Here is a 14,192-nt window from a genome sequence, read left to right on the forward strand (position 1 = left end):
ATGGAACGACATACCCTGGGGTCTGGATTGAGGACTACATCCTCCATATCCATATGGCTCGAGGAGACGATCTCCACACCATCAAGTACTTACCCCTCAAGCTCAAAGGGCCAGCTCGGGCGAGGATAGCTGGTTAGCACGATGCAGCACCAGTGACCCAAGTACATCCGAAGTCAGGGACGGAAACGGGAAATCACGACGCAGCAAAAACAAGCGCCGGAATAAAGAAGACAGCCCGAAGAGCACAGCGGTAAATGCCGGATTCAAAAGCTCTCGGCCAAGTCAGCAAAAGCTGCCCCCAAAGGCAACAGAGATGAACTGTCCAGCCTAAACAAGATTCTGGACCAAATATGTCAGATCCATAGCACCCCCGATAAACCTACAAATCATACCCATAGAGAATGTTGGGTCTTCAAGCAGTCCGGCAAGCTCAACGCCAAACACCAGGGGGCAGGATACACCAAGCGAAGATGAGGACGAGCCTCGCAAGCAAAGCACTGGGGAACAAAAGAAATTCCCACCAGAAGTTAAAACAGTAAACATGTTACACGTGACAAAGGGGGGAAACAAAAGCGGCACTCCTAGAGACACATGTCCCAGGGCCTATCACAGCGGAGTTCTGCCACCGGTCGTCCCAAGCGGTCACCTTCGACCATCGAGATTACTCAGCAAGTATCCGGCGTGCAGGATGGGTTGCCTTGGTATTAGACCCAATAATTGACGGATACCACTTCACACGAGTCCTGATGGACGGTGGCAACAGTTTAAACCTGATATATCAGGACACGGTCCGCAAAATGGGGATAGACCCAACAAAAATTAGCCGCAGCAATACTACCTTTAAAGGAGTAACGCCAGGCCTAGAGGCCCATTGCACGGGCTCCCTGCTACTAGAGGTTATATTCGGCTTTCCCGATAACTTCCGTAGCGAAAATTTAACTTTCCACATCGCTCCGTTCCAAAGTGGCTATCAAGCACTACTCGGACGCGAAGCTTTCGCTCGCTTTAATGCAATACCGCATTACGCTTCCCTCATGCTTAAGATGCCCGGTCCACATGGCATCATTACAGTAAATGGAAATATTGAGCGCTCCTTGCGCGCGGAAGACCGTGCGGCTGCCTTGGCAGCCGCGCACTAAACGACCTCACCAACTAAAGCACCTGACATGCCGTTAAGACCACGGACACGGTTGGACGTGTCTGGTACTGCTATATGTAATTGATATAGGTTGGATGGCTATACCCCTATTACAATACAAGGGGCTCAACGCGCGCGCACAAGTGACAATTAGGCTCAACTTTACTCATATTGTTTATTTAGTATAACTTACCTTTTGCACGGCAACTTTTCAATTAAGTTCCTCTCTTTTTCAGATGACCATCGTGCTACACCCGTCCAGAATACGGCACAACGGAGACACAGGCGCAGACGTGCACTGGGGACCCGTTCCAAGGATTCTTTTTAGATTAAGACCCTGCGTAAACCTTTTTTACTGTCTCTTGTTGATACACATCCCTCGGATTCTCAATACAATTGAGAAGGATGCTGACGTATTGGCATGTGGCCACGTCAGAATATTGCACGTACCTGGACACCAGGGGCTTATTACAAAGGGCACTGTTTAGGCCCGGTTTACACCGTAAAGACCGAATACCTTAGGGAGTGTTCGGCGTCGCAAGTTTGGCCTTATATGCATCAGCTCTGAATCATGTCTTTGGTCAAATGTTGGGTTTGCCCGGCTCCTGTGTTTTGCTGCCTTACGTTCCGCTCTATCGGCTAAGGCGGCACCAGGAGAACTACTGTGATTGTGCCCTGGTTCATCCGGACGAGCACCTCAGTAGAGAAAGCCGAAAACTGACTGTCATGATATAGCGTGAGACTGGTCAACCACTCGATGACCTATCGAAATCTTCAGGATTCCTCCGCCTTAACGAAGGGCCATTTCCCGGCCAGGCATGTACGCACCCCGAATTCGGATGAGTGCGGAGCCACCAGGGGCTATATAGTAGCACCACTGTCAAACTCCTCTGGCTAAGTGAAAGTGTTAAAGCATTATAGTCTGGTTGCCTAGTTCGTTGCGCTATCACCTCCTTAATGGACCAAGACGTTGGGTTAAGTGTGAACACGCGTCTTCTACGAACACCCCTGCATTATATGCGTGGGGGCTGAAGCCAACGACTGCAATCTTTCAGGTTATATACATATATACATAAACGGTCGCACAAGAGGCATCATAATACTTTCGGGCAAAAGTATAAATACAGCCTTGATAAACTTAATAAAACATTGTTTTTACAATGAGAATACATGTCACTCAAACATAATATTCTTCAAGCACTGGGCCTCTATCGAACGAGTGCCTTCAAGAACTTCTTCAAAATAGTGCTCGGCAGCCACTCGGCCTATGGCCGAACCCTGCACCGCAACAGTGGTGGCATCCATCTTCGCCCAGTATGTTTTGACACGGGCAAGGGCCATCCGCGAGCCTTCTATGCACGCCGACCTCTTCATCGCATTAATGCGCGGCACCGCACCAAGGAACTGCTGCACCAAACTAAAATAATTGTTCAACTTTGGCCTTTCCGGCCACAGATAATCCACAACAGACCTCATGGCGAGTCCGGACAACCTATTCAGCTCGGCCCATTCGGCAAGCCGACCAGTCAATGGAAGCGGACGCTCTGGAACGTTAAATTGTGACCAGAATAGCTTGTTCACTTCACGATATGTTTGATCTCGGAAGTATTCGGCCGCATCTACAGCACTCGCCGCCAAGTCCAGATATGCGTCCGCTGAACTCCACAGCCGGTCCAGAGGGGCATACCGAGGATCTCCAAACTTCCTCCGCAGCATAAAGGATTTCCCAGCCGCGATATCCCTGGCTTGACGCAGCTCCTCCTTTTTCGCTCTCATCGCAGAGCGGGTGTCTTTGGTCGCCATCGTGGCCTTTTCCAGGTCCGTCGCCTTCGCCTGGTTTTCTTCTTCAAGAAGCTGGCAATGGTCGGCAGTATCTTTTAACTTTACAGCCATCTTGGCCATTTTCTCTTTGCTCTCGCAATGTGCGGCCTGTTCGGCCCTTAACTCTTCGGCTGCTTGCAAAGCAGACGCATCTCTACTCCTTGCTTGCTCCTTGGCTCGGGCAAGCTCCGCCCGAAGGGTCTCCACGGTGGCCGCTCCATCTGCAGTCACAACATATTAAAGATACTAGCATCATGCTGCTCTTATTATGTGATGATCACCAGAAAAGCCACTCACCCTGTGCCTCGTCAAGCCGCTTGTTGACAAGCACGATGTCGGCATCTGCCGCATCCAGCTGCCGCTTTAGTTCGGCATACCCATCAGTCCGGCTAGCCACCGGAGTTTCCACCACCTGCACATAAAGGTAGTCTGGTTATTACCTGGGACTATGATCCTCTGTTTGCCGCCATTTTCGATGACAACCAGAGTCTCAGGGGCTACTATCTACACATGGCACATCTAAAAATGTGCGGTACTTTCAAAAATATACATCATTTCACGTACCTCAAAACCCGTCAGTAGACTCACAAAGGCTTCATGCAGCCCGCTTTCAGCGGACGAAATCCTTTCAATCACTTTACCCATCAATGTGCGGTGCTCTTCTGAGATAGCCGCCTTCTCCAGCATATCCCTCCATATATCCGACCGCGCACCAGACGGTGCCGGACTCTTTTGATTGCTTTCTTCGAGATCTGAATACTGAGGACTTCGGGTGGCCATAGGATTACCTTCTGGCCTTGCCGGATCAGGAGAAGCCCTCTGCGACGACACCTCAGGGTTGCCCGCTTCGTAAGGCGGTGTGGCAGGGGGAGGCGTTTCACTCTCCATCATCTCCGGAAGAAGATCCCCCGAAGACGAGCTCAGCTGAGAAGGGTTAAGATCCAAACTGCAAGATAAATACTTCGGTTATTTTCCTCAGAAGTAAGGTAGGATATCTTCACTATTAAATACCTTTTGATTACTTACAGCTCGTTAGAGGGATGATCCCCGCGCGGACATTGTGCGACAAGAACACCCTCCGAGGCAGGACCCTCTGGCGAAGATTTCTTCTCCCGTTTGGAAACCTTGATTTCTGGATCTTCGGAGGTAGTCCTCTTCCTTCCCCGGGGAGAGAGAATGTCAGATTCTTCCCCTTGGTTATCCTCCCTCGTGGAGGCGCTCATTCCCTCGGTTGGAATAGGTAGCGATGGAGGCCCACTTTCGCCCTCTTTATTCCCCCCTTCATCTTCCTTTGAGGGCACCGGACAAGGTGCTGGCTCGAGCATCTTTTCCAGCACCGGATTGTCCAAGCCTTCAGGAAGGGAGGCCGAACACCGGATCATCTTCGCCTTTGTTATCCATTCCTGGTCAAAGAGCGATTCTTCATAATGATGTCATGATAAATAAAAGGACGGTGTCTTTGGCCATAGGATTACTTATTTGCGCACTGGTGCGGTTGCTGCTCAGGCCCACGTCCTCGGTAGTGTCCGGACACTCTATTTGGGGTCCGAAGAACGATTTGTACATCTCCTCATGCGTCATGCCGAGGAAATTCTGAATAGTGCGCGGTCCTTCCGGGTTGAATTCCCACATGCGGAGGGGCCGACATTTGCAAGGCTGGACTCGACGAACCAGCATGACTTGCATTACCATAACCAGACTGAAATCTCCCTCGAAGAGATCTCGGATACGGCTCTACAGTATTGGCACGTCCATGGCTGGACCCCAGCTCAGTCCCCTGCTGATCCATGACATTAGTTGTGGTGGAGGGCCCGAGCGAAAGCTGGGGGCAGCTACCCACTTGGCACTTCGGGGAGCTGTGACATAAAACCACTCCCGTTGCCACAATCCTGACACCTCTGGAAAGGAACCCTTTGGCCATGGAGCATCAGCGATTTTGCTTATTAAAGCACCTCCGCACGCTGCGTGCTGTCCCTCGACCATCTTCGGCTTCACATCGAAGGTCTTGAGCCACAAGCCGAAGTGAGGGGTAATGCGGAGGAAGGCCTCACAAACGAAAATAAATGACGAGATGTGAAGAAGGGAGTCCGGGGCCAGATCGTGAAAATCCAGCCCGTAATAGAACATAAGACCCCTGACAAAGGGATCCAAAGCGAGGCCTAGTCCTCGGAGGAAGTGGGAGACGAACACAACGCTCTTATTGGGTTCGGGAGTAGGGACGACCTGCCCTCAGGTGCGCAGCCTATGCGAAATTTTGGCGGTCAGATATCTAGCCTCCCTCAACTTCTTGATGTCCTCCTCCGTGACGGAGGAAGACATCCACTGGCCTTGAAGGCTGGATCCGGACATGATTGAAGGTCCGAAGCACCTGACCTTGGCTTTGGGTGTTAGAACTCGAGGCAGGGGAGGATTCGATTGAGCACGGGAGGGAAAAAAGTAACATCCTTGTCCCTTTATAAAGAGGGTGAATATCAGGCGTCCTCCTCGTGGCCATTTGGGACTTGCCTAAAATCTAGGAGTCCTAGGCACGGTTGGGTTACCCACGTCCGTATTGATGAGAATCCCGTAATAAGGGGAACACGATCTCTGCTTTGACAAGACGTGTCAGGAAACCGCCTCGCGTTATGTGCGGGGCTGGTTAAAGAAAAACGGTTCAAATAATTACCGGGCCGTGGCGCAATGTCATGCTGCCAAAACGTGTCAGCAGATTAGATTTGTGGTAATATTATTCTCTCTACGGTGGTATGTGGAACTTATTTTGCAGGGTCAGACACTATCCTTGTATTCAAATTCTTCCGTGGTGTATTCGGAGGAGGAACCCGCCTTGCAATGCCGAAGACAACACTGTGCGCCAGAATCATCGTCATTGAAGTCTGGTTCAGGGGCTACTGAGGGAGTCCTAGATTAGGGGGTCTCCGGACAGCCGGACTATATCCTTTGGCCGGACTGTTGGACTATGAAGATACGAGATTGAAGACTTCGTCCCGTGTCCGGATGGGACTTTACTTGGCGTGGAAGGCAAGCTAGGCAATACAGATATGTATATCTCCTCATTTGTAACCGACCTTGTTTAACCCTAACCCCTCCGGTGTCTATATAAACCGGAGGGTTTTAGTCCGTAGGACAACATACAATCATACCATAGGCTAGCTTCTAGGGTTTAGCCTCTCCGATCTCGTGGTAGATCAACTCTTGTACTACTCATATTATCAAGAATAAATCAAGCAGGACGTAGGGTTTTACCTCCATCAAGAGGGCCCGAACCTGGGTAAAACATCGTGGCCCATACCTCCTATTACCATCCGCCTTAGACGCACAGTTCGGGACCCCTACCCGAGATCCGCCGGTTTTGACACCGACAGAAACCCTTTTTCGTAAATTTTCTACTGATGTCTACTACACACTTCAGGATCAGGAGAGCCCGAGCACATAAGCGAGTTTACGTAGTCAGTCATCATATTAATTTTAACTTTCATACAGTCATATTTTTCTTGCTAAGATTACATGTGTTCCATTAGGCTAATTTAACTCGTTGTTTCACATGTCTCATATATCCTTTTAGTGTTACCTAGGCACTCTATTTTTAACCTTGGATACTTGGTTTTTGTTCTGTTATTCTTTTATATGTTGTCCTTGCTTATTTGAATCATCTATAACTTTTTTGCAATTCAGAATTTCATTAGGCTTATCTTGTGGTGTGTAGGCATCTCGATCGTACAACACTATCACCATGCCGCTTTGTCTCTACAACGAGGGAGTTAATGAAACTTATGTCGTTAGTCCTATACTGATTGTATTTGCTTCATTCCTGAGCTCTATTGAGCTATATTTTGTTCTCCTCTATAGTAGCATTATTTGTGTCAAGAAAGAAAGATGTATTTGGATTGTGGTGTGGGTCTTAAGAAAATTATGCATATGGGATAAGACTGTAAATCTTTTCGTTTGAGACCTGTTAATCTAGAAATAGGACTCAGTAATTTAGTGTGCTTGACTATTATTCCATCAATTATCAAAATTGAATGTGATTTGGAACCCAACTCTTTCTTTTATTGTATGATACCGATTAAGTATCTAATGGTTCAGTGTGTTTGACAATTGGCAAATTTATTCCCTTATACATTGGTCATAGATGAATATTATAATGGCGCTTCGTTAGTTAGTGGTAATAGACACAACTTCAGTCTTGCCATAAGAAACGTAATTCTTATGGTATTTGGAGAAGTGGCACTAATGTCGACCAAGCACCTTCTAAGACCGACCCTTTTATGTTAATATGAACCCGTTAGCTTCTATGAAATTACTATGCTTGTTCTATTGGATTAATGAACACTATTCTGATGCAATGATGCAATTGTGTTCCATGCATCATACTTCTAATCAATGTTGTTTATATGCACTTTCAAAACATAAATAAGTATACCAGCATGATTAGTGCGCACCAAAACGCCTCAAGAGGCGCGCCCAGGGCGCGCCCCAACCACTAGTTAGCAGGAAAAGGGTTCTGGTTAATGCATAAAATTGAAGTGTCTCTACCTTGTTTACAACGAGCCGCTTTGCAGCCTCAAGGTGAGCTGCACTGCTGCAGTATTGAGATTCCAAGGAAAGGAAGCCCTAGCTCTAGACTCGAGATGTAGAGATTTTGATCAGTTGTTGAGCATTCTGGTTGCTCGCTGCCCTACAAATGTTCGAAGTGCAACTAACACATCTGGTAGTTTGCTGCGGAGCCTTAACAGCTACCGAGGATCACCATGTGTTGTCTTTGCCCATGTTCTCATGGTATGTGTTGCTACGGGTGAAGTTACGACGTAGACAATGAACGGTGGACATTGCGTGCTCCAATCTCTTGAACGTTAGCATGCTTAACTATGAGTGTGGTTCACTTATGTCCAGCAAGTCCTGTTGATAGGCAAGCTGACGCGGGGGGCATTGATTCCAGATGCCTCATCTTCCTATCCGACTAGCATGTAGCTTGCATGTCATACTTGCGTTTTCAACTTCCTCTATTTTTCTAGCTACAATCATCACATAGTTAAATGATTTTGGTCATATTGTGTTAGGTACCCTCTAGAGTAATCTCGATCTATTGCACTAGCTCACGAATTCGGTATCAGGTGGCGATTACAGGGCTGATTACAAGAATTGGAATAGGGGATCGAAGGAACAAGAACAAGTGCCGCCGCCGTGATCCACTGGATGCCTGCTGGGGTTGGTGACTTGTGCTTAAGTAGCGGTAGGCTGGGCCGTCACCCACTTCGGCCCACAGAAGCGTTGGTTGGGCTTGCGGGCCCTGTTGGGTCATGGCTCGTTGGGCTTGGTCCCTCCTGCCAGTGGGGTTGCTGTAGCCGGGGCACTCACATCCCCCCCCCTCCTTGAGTGGCGGCTTGCCCCCAAGCCGCAGCTTGAGGAAAGCGATCGAAGAGAGCTACGCGGTCTTCCCATGTGTCTTCCATGGCAGTCGCCAGAGACCAACGTACCTTGACCTGTTCCACCATAGCACCATTCTTCCGACGCCAGCGAGTCTGGAGTATCTCCACAGGAACGGCAAGCATGTCAGAACAGATGGGAAGCTCAGGAGTGACAGCCGTACCAGGGAGAAGTGCTCGGCGAAGTTGAGACACATGGAAAACGGGATGGACAGACGCCTGTGCTGGAAGCTGCAACTTGTAGGCGACAGCATTGATCTTCTCGATAATGGGATACGGGCCATAGAATTTGAATGATAATTTGTTATTTGCCCTCGGGGCCACCGAAGATTGCACGTAAGGCTGGAGCTTCAAGTAGACACTATCCCCCATGGCAAATTCCCGAAAAGAGCGGTGTTTATCTGCATTGCTCTTCATGCACTGTCGAGCGTGGTGCAAATGATGTTGGATCAACTGCTGCATCACTGCCCGCTCCTCCAGCCAGGCTTCCAAGGATGGCACTGAACATGAGCTTGTCGTTGTGATTCCCCACTGCTGCGGTTCATAGCCGAACAGAGCCTTGAAGGGCGACATTCCAATAGCTGAGTGGTGGGAGGAATTGTACCAAAATTGTGCCAAGGGAATCCAGAAACTCCAACGACGTGGACACGCGTGCGTGAAACAGCGGAGAAAGGTTTCCACGCACTGATTCACGCGCTCTGTTTGACCATCCGTCTGCGGGTGGTTGGCTGTGCTCAAACGTAGCTCAGTGCCTGCATAACGGAACAATTCCTGCCAGAAGTGACTTGTAAAGACTGGATCTCTGTCAGACACGATGGCGCGAGGGAAACCATGAATCTTATAGATGTGCTGCATGTATAGTTTGGCCACCTTAGCTGCCGTGTAAGGGTGGGCAATGGGAAGGAAATGAGCGTACCGAGTCCTTTTATCCACGAGCACCCAAAAGCAGTTGGCCTTACCTGATTGAGGCAAGCCATCAACGAAATCCATAGTAATTAAGTCCCACGGTGCGGCTGGAATTGGTAGTGGCAACAATAGTCCTGGGTTCGCAGCTCTGTCGGGTTTTGCGTGCTGACAGACTGGACAGCACTTGACATAATGCTGAATATGCAGTTTCATCTTAGGCCAAGCAAACAAACGTCGAATGCGACGATACTTCACTGGGAACCCAGAATGTCCCCCTATCGGACTGTCATGGAAGGCCCTCATGATTTGCTGCTGTAAGGCTGTAGAACCACCAAGCCAAATGCGTCCTCGGAAACGCAGAGTGGCCTGCTGTAAGGAGAAATGACCTTTTGGATCTTCACGTATGGCCAATTGTTCTGAAAAATGCAGGGCCTGAGGATTGGAATGATAGCTGTTCATCACATCATGTAGCCATGTTGGTTGACACTCCGACATTGCAAAGAGGACATCAGTGGGTTGGGCACGCGATAAGGCATCTGCAGCTGAGTTGTCCGTTCCTTTTTTGTACTTGATGCGGTACTAGAGCCCGAGGAGCTTGGTGAATGCCTTTCGCGGCCATGGGGTGGTGAGGCGTTGCTCTTCCAGGTGCACCAAACTTCTCTGATCTGTGTGAATTACAAACTCACCGTGCTGGAGGTAAGGCCTCCACTGATCCACTGCCACTATGATTGCTAGATACTCCTTTTCATAGGTTGAGAGGCCTTGATAGCGAGGGCTTAGGGCTTTGCTCATGAAAGCCAATGGATGCCCATTCTGCTGTAACACTGCGCCGATGCCCTTGTCGCTAGCGTCAGTTTCCATGATGAAGGGTTGAGAGAAGTCGGGCAAGGCCAAGACTGGGGCAGAAACCAACTGATCCTTGAGAGTTTGAAATGCAGTTTGAGTTGTGCTCGTCCAAACGAACGGGACTCCTTTCTTGAGTAAGTTGAATAGTGGCCGCGCAATCACTCCAAAATTCCTGAAAAATCTGCGCTAATAGCCGGCTAAGCCCAAGAAACGGCGCACTTCTTTGGTGTCACTTGGTGTTTCCCACTCCACCACTGCATGTACCTTGCTCGGGTCCGTTGACACCCCTCCTGCGCTGATGACATGCCCTAAATAAGAGAGTTGTTGCTGTCCAAAAGCGCACTTGCTTTCCTTGACTCTCCTACAAGAGACCCAAGACCTCTCTGAGTTTCAGCTTGTGCTCTTCCAGAGTTTTCATGTGCACTAGGATATCATCGAAGAAAACCAGGACTCCATCACACAGGACAGGTCGCAACGTGCCATGCATTGCTCCGTTGAATGTACCAGGGCCTCCGGCCAATCCAAATGAAACCAAGAGGAACTCATAATGGCATGCGTGAGTCTGAAATGTTGTCTTGTATTCTTCTCCTTCAGCCAACCTAATTTGGTGGTACCCTGCTCTAAGATCAAGCTTAGAAAACCAGCGGGAGCCATGCAATTCATCCAACAACTCCTCTATGACTGGCACTGGATACTTTCCCACTACTGTCAGTGCGTTAAGGTGGCGATAATCCACACATAGACGCCACGTTCCGTCCTTCTTCTTAACTAGAATCACCGGTGAGGAGAACGGACTGGAACTCTTCTGAATAATACCTGCCTTCAAGAGTTCCTCCACTTGACGATCGATTTCATCCTTATGATCAGGTTTATGACGGTAAGGACGAATGTTGATAGGTTGCGCACCAGGAATTAGGGGAATGCGATGATCGCATTCGCGCCTCGGTGGCAGCCCTTCTGGTTCACCAAACACAGTTGGAAACTCTGCCAATACTTCCTGGAGGCAAGCTGGGACAGCCTCTTTCTTGTCTGATGACTGATCTTCAGAGCACAGGTACACAATATGCGACACAGCCCCTGCTTTGCACATGCTCTGAAGCTGCACGAAATTGATGGAGTGGCACGTAGTGGAGTCAGAATCATGGCCGCGCAGACAGGCCACTCCCGCCACTGTCATGAACTGAATACATTTGGCGCGCCAGTCAACTGTCATGGGGCTATGAGCTTCGAGCCAATCCATTCCCAAAATAGCATCATATGTGCCCAGAGCCAAAACCTTCGTATCAGTGTGGAATTCATTACCCTAGGTGTTCCATGCACATCGCGGCACCTGAGCTGTACAGAGCAATTCGCCTCCGTCTGCGACACGCACCATGCAGGGACGAGGCAGCTGATGCAAGCCTGCGATTGACTTGGCGAACTCTTGGTTGATGAATGACGTAGAGCTGCCCGAGTCCACCAGCATCAGGACCTCGCGTCCCTGTATCCATGCGCGCAGTTGAAAGGCCTTCGGGGCCACTCCACCTGACAAGGCTGGGCGCGAGATAGCCATCATAGTCTCTGATGCCGCATCGGTTGGTGATGAGGCGTCGCCGTCGAGTACCGAGCTGATGCCGAACAAGTCCAGGAGTTCTTCGATGAAGTGAAGTTGAACTGAAGTGGGGCAGACGTGTTCCTGGTCCCAGTGCTCGCCGCACTTGAAGCAGAGCCCCCGTGCGCGCCGGTAATCGCGAAGCGCCTTGAGTTTCGCCGGCTCGGAGCGGGCCCCGTCTGGGCGTGCGACATCCGCCCGTGCCCCTTCGAGGCTGCGTCGATCCGTGGCCGTTTGGTGAACTTGAGGGCGCGTTGGTGGAGCCGGCAGTGGCAGAGGCACGCCACTACGGGGGAGCACTTCTGGTGGCCTGGACGTCGACGGCTGATGAATGTCGTCGAACGCCCCCTGGATCACCTCCTCTTGTAAGAGTGCTGAGGGAGCATGCAGTGTCCAAGTCGGGCGGCCGTTGAACCAGAACCACCGCTCGTATGTCTGCCCGTAAACCTTCCACAAAACGAGTAAGGAAGTAGAATGGGTGAATCGAGTCCGAATAAGAGCTCATGGCGATATCTACCAAAACAAGTGCATAACAGAGCCGAAAAGGACTCCCAATCGAATTCAGATAATTTCTTCTGAATCGACTGCAGCCAAACAGCGGCTGACCCTGAAAAATTAAGCGAAGCCATGGGCACCCAAAACGACTGGTGAATTCTGAACATGGTGAAGTACTGTTCACAAAGCGTCTTCCACAGGCGAGGATTTTCGCCCGCAAAATTAGGAAACACAATAGCAGGATGCGCCTGGCCCAACCCCGCGAGGAGTTGGCTGGCATGAGCGAAAGGAGATGACAGAGCAATTGTTGAGGAATTGATCTGACCGTTTGCCGGGAGTGGCGGCGGCGTCTGGAAGGACGCCGCCGGCGACCCCCGAGAGATGTTGAATACGCCGTGGCCAGTAGGCCCGATGGGAGGGTCGACCGCGCCAGACACGGTGTCGGGGTGGACATCAGTCGTTGCAGGTGGTAGATCGCTCGACGCAGACGGCCGAGTCGCCGCGCCCTCCTTGGTGATGGTCGGACGCGAGAGCTGAAGAGCGGCGACGGAGTCGCCCAGATCGGCGCCGCGCCGCTCGAGATCGGGCCGCCACGCCACCAGATCGTCTACCTTGTTGTTGGAGGCGTGGATCGCCGCGGTGTGCTCCTTCAGGGTGGTCTCCAGTCGCTCGAGGAAGGCTTGAACCGAAGGATCCATGGCGACGAGTCGCGCGCGTGCCTGGCGAAGAGATCTGGTCTCCACGAACTGAGCCAGAATGCTGCAGCGGCGGATGGGCTTGGTCTCTGATACCAGATGTTAGGTACCCTCTAGAGTAATCTCGATCTATTGCACTAGCTCACGAATTCGGTATCAGGTGGCGATTACAGGGCTGATTACAAGAATTGGAACAGGGAATCGAAGGAACAAGAACAAGTGCCGCCGCCGCCGTGATCCACTGGATGCCTGCTGGGGTTGGTGACTTGTGCTTAAGTAGCGGTAGGCTGGGTCGTCACCCACTCCGGCCCGCAGAAGCGTTGGTTGGGCTTGCGGGCCCTGTTGGGTCGTGGCTCGTTGGGCTTGGTCCCTCCTGCCAGTGGGGTTGCTGTAGCCGGGGCGCTCACATATTGGCTTGCTTTGTAGCATGAAGGTAACATACTACTCCCTCCGCCTCAAAATAAATGACTCAACTTTGTACTAACTTTGTACTAAAGTTAATACAAAGTACAAAGTTGAGTCACTTAATTTGGAATGGAGGGAGTGCTATTTATTGCCGCTGCTTTGGTTTAATTTCATTCTACACACTTGAGCATGTGCTTGGTCTTAATGAATAGTAGAAAGAAGCGCACAAAAGGAACACCAAAATGTAGATTCTCTCTATTGTGGCATTTGGAATGGATAATCAGCTCTGCTTGTACATCGATTTACTCTGCTCAGGGAACTGAAACATATCCCATGTTCACCTGGAGGCATAATGTAGTGCAGATAGCTCATCTTGGGAATTTTACAGTCTTGCTGTGCCACACTTTTTTGCTGTGCCACACTTGTATCAGTTCCATGCATGGCCTCTTCTTTTGTTACGTTCAAAGAACACACTGCCTGAACGTGTGACATGAGAGGCTGGAGGCAGCGTGGAGCTCAACATGCATGAAAATGCTGATTCCCTACCAGGTTGTTCTGGAAAATTGCTCCTCCCGGCACCCGCAGAGAGCAGAACAGAACAGAACGGTGGCTCTTTTGCAGTATTTTTCTACTGTCGTTACATGTTCACGGTGACAGGAGCTCTGAAGCTTTTGTGAGTAGTTCCATCCTTGAGTGTTTAGAGCTTAGTGAGAGGCAGTGTTTCTTTATCAGTTAGGTATGTTGTTGAACTCTACTTACTGAATCTTCTTATCTTGCTGGAACTAACAAGTTTGAAGTTTAGCCTTGCCTCAAGAGGCATGGTGGGGCCCTTATGGGTTTGTCAATTGTGAGAAAGGGATTCCCCTACAGGG

The sequence above is a fragment of the Triticum dicoccoides genome, chromosome 5A, assembly GCF_002162155.2.
Source record: "Triticum dicoccoides isolate Atlit2015 ecotype Zavitan chromosome 5A, WEW_v2.0, whole genome shotgun sequence".
Lineage (NCBI taxonomy): Eukaryota > Viridiplantae > Streptophyta > Magnoliopsida > Poales > Poaceae > Triticum > Triticum dicoccoides.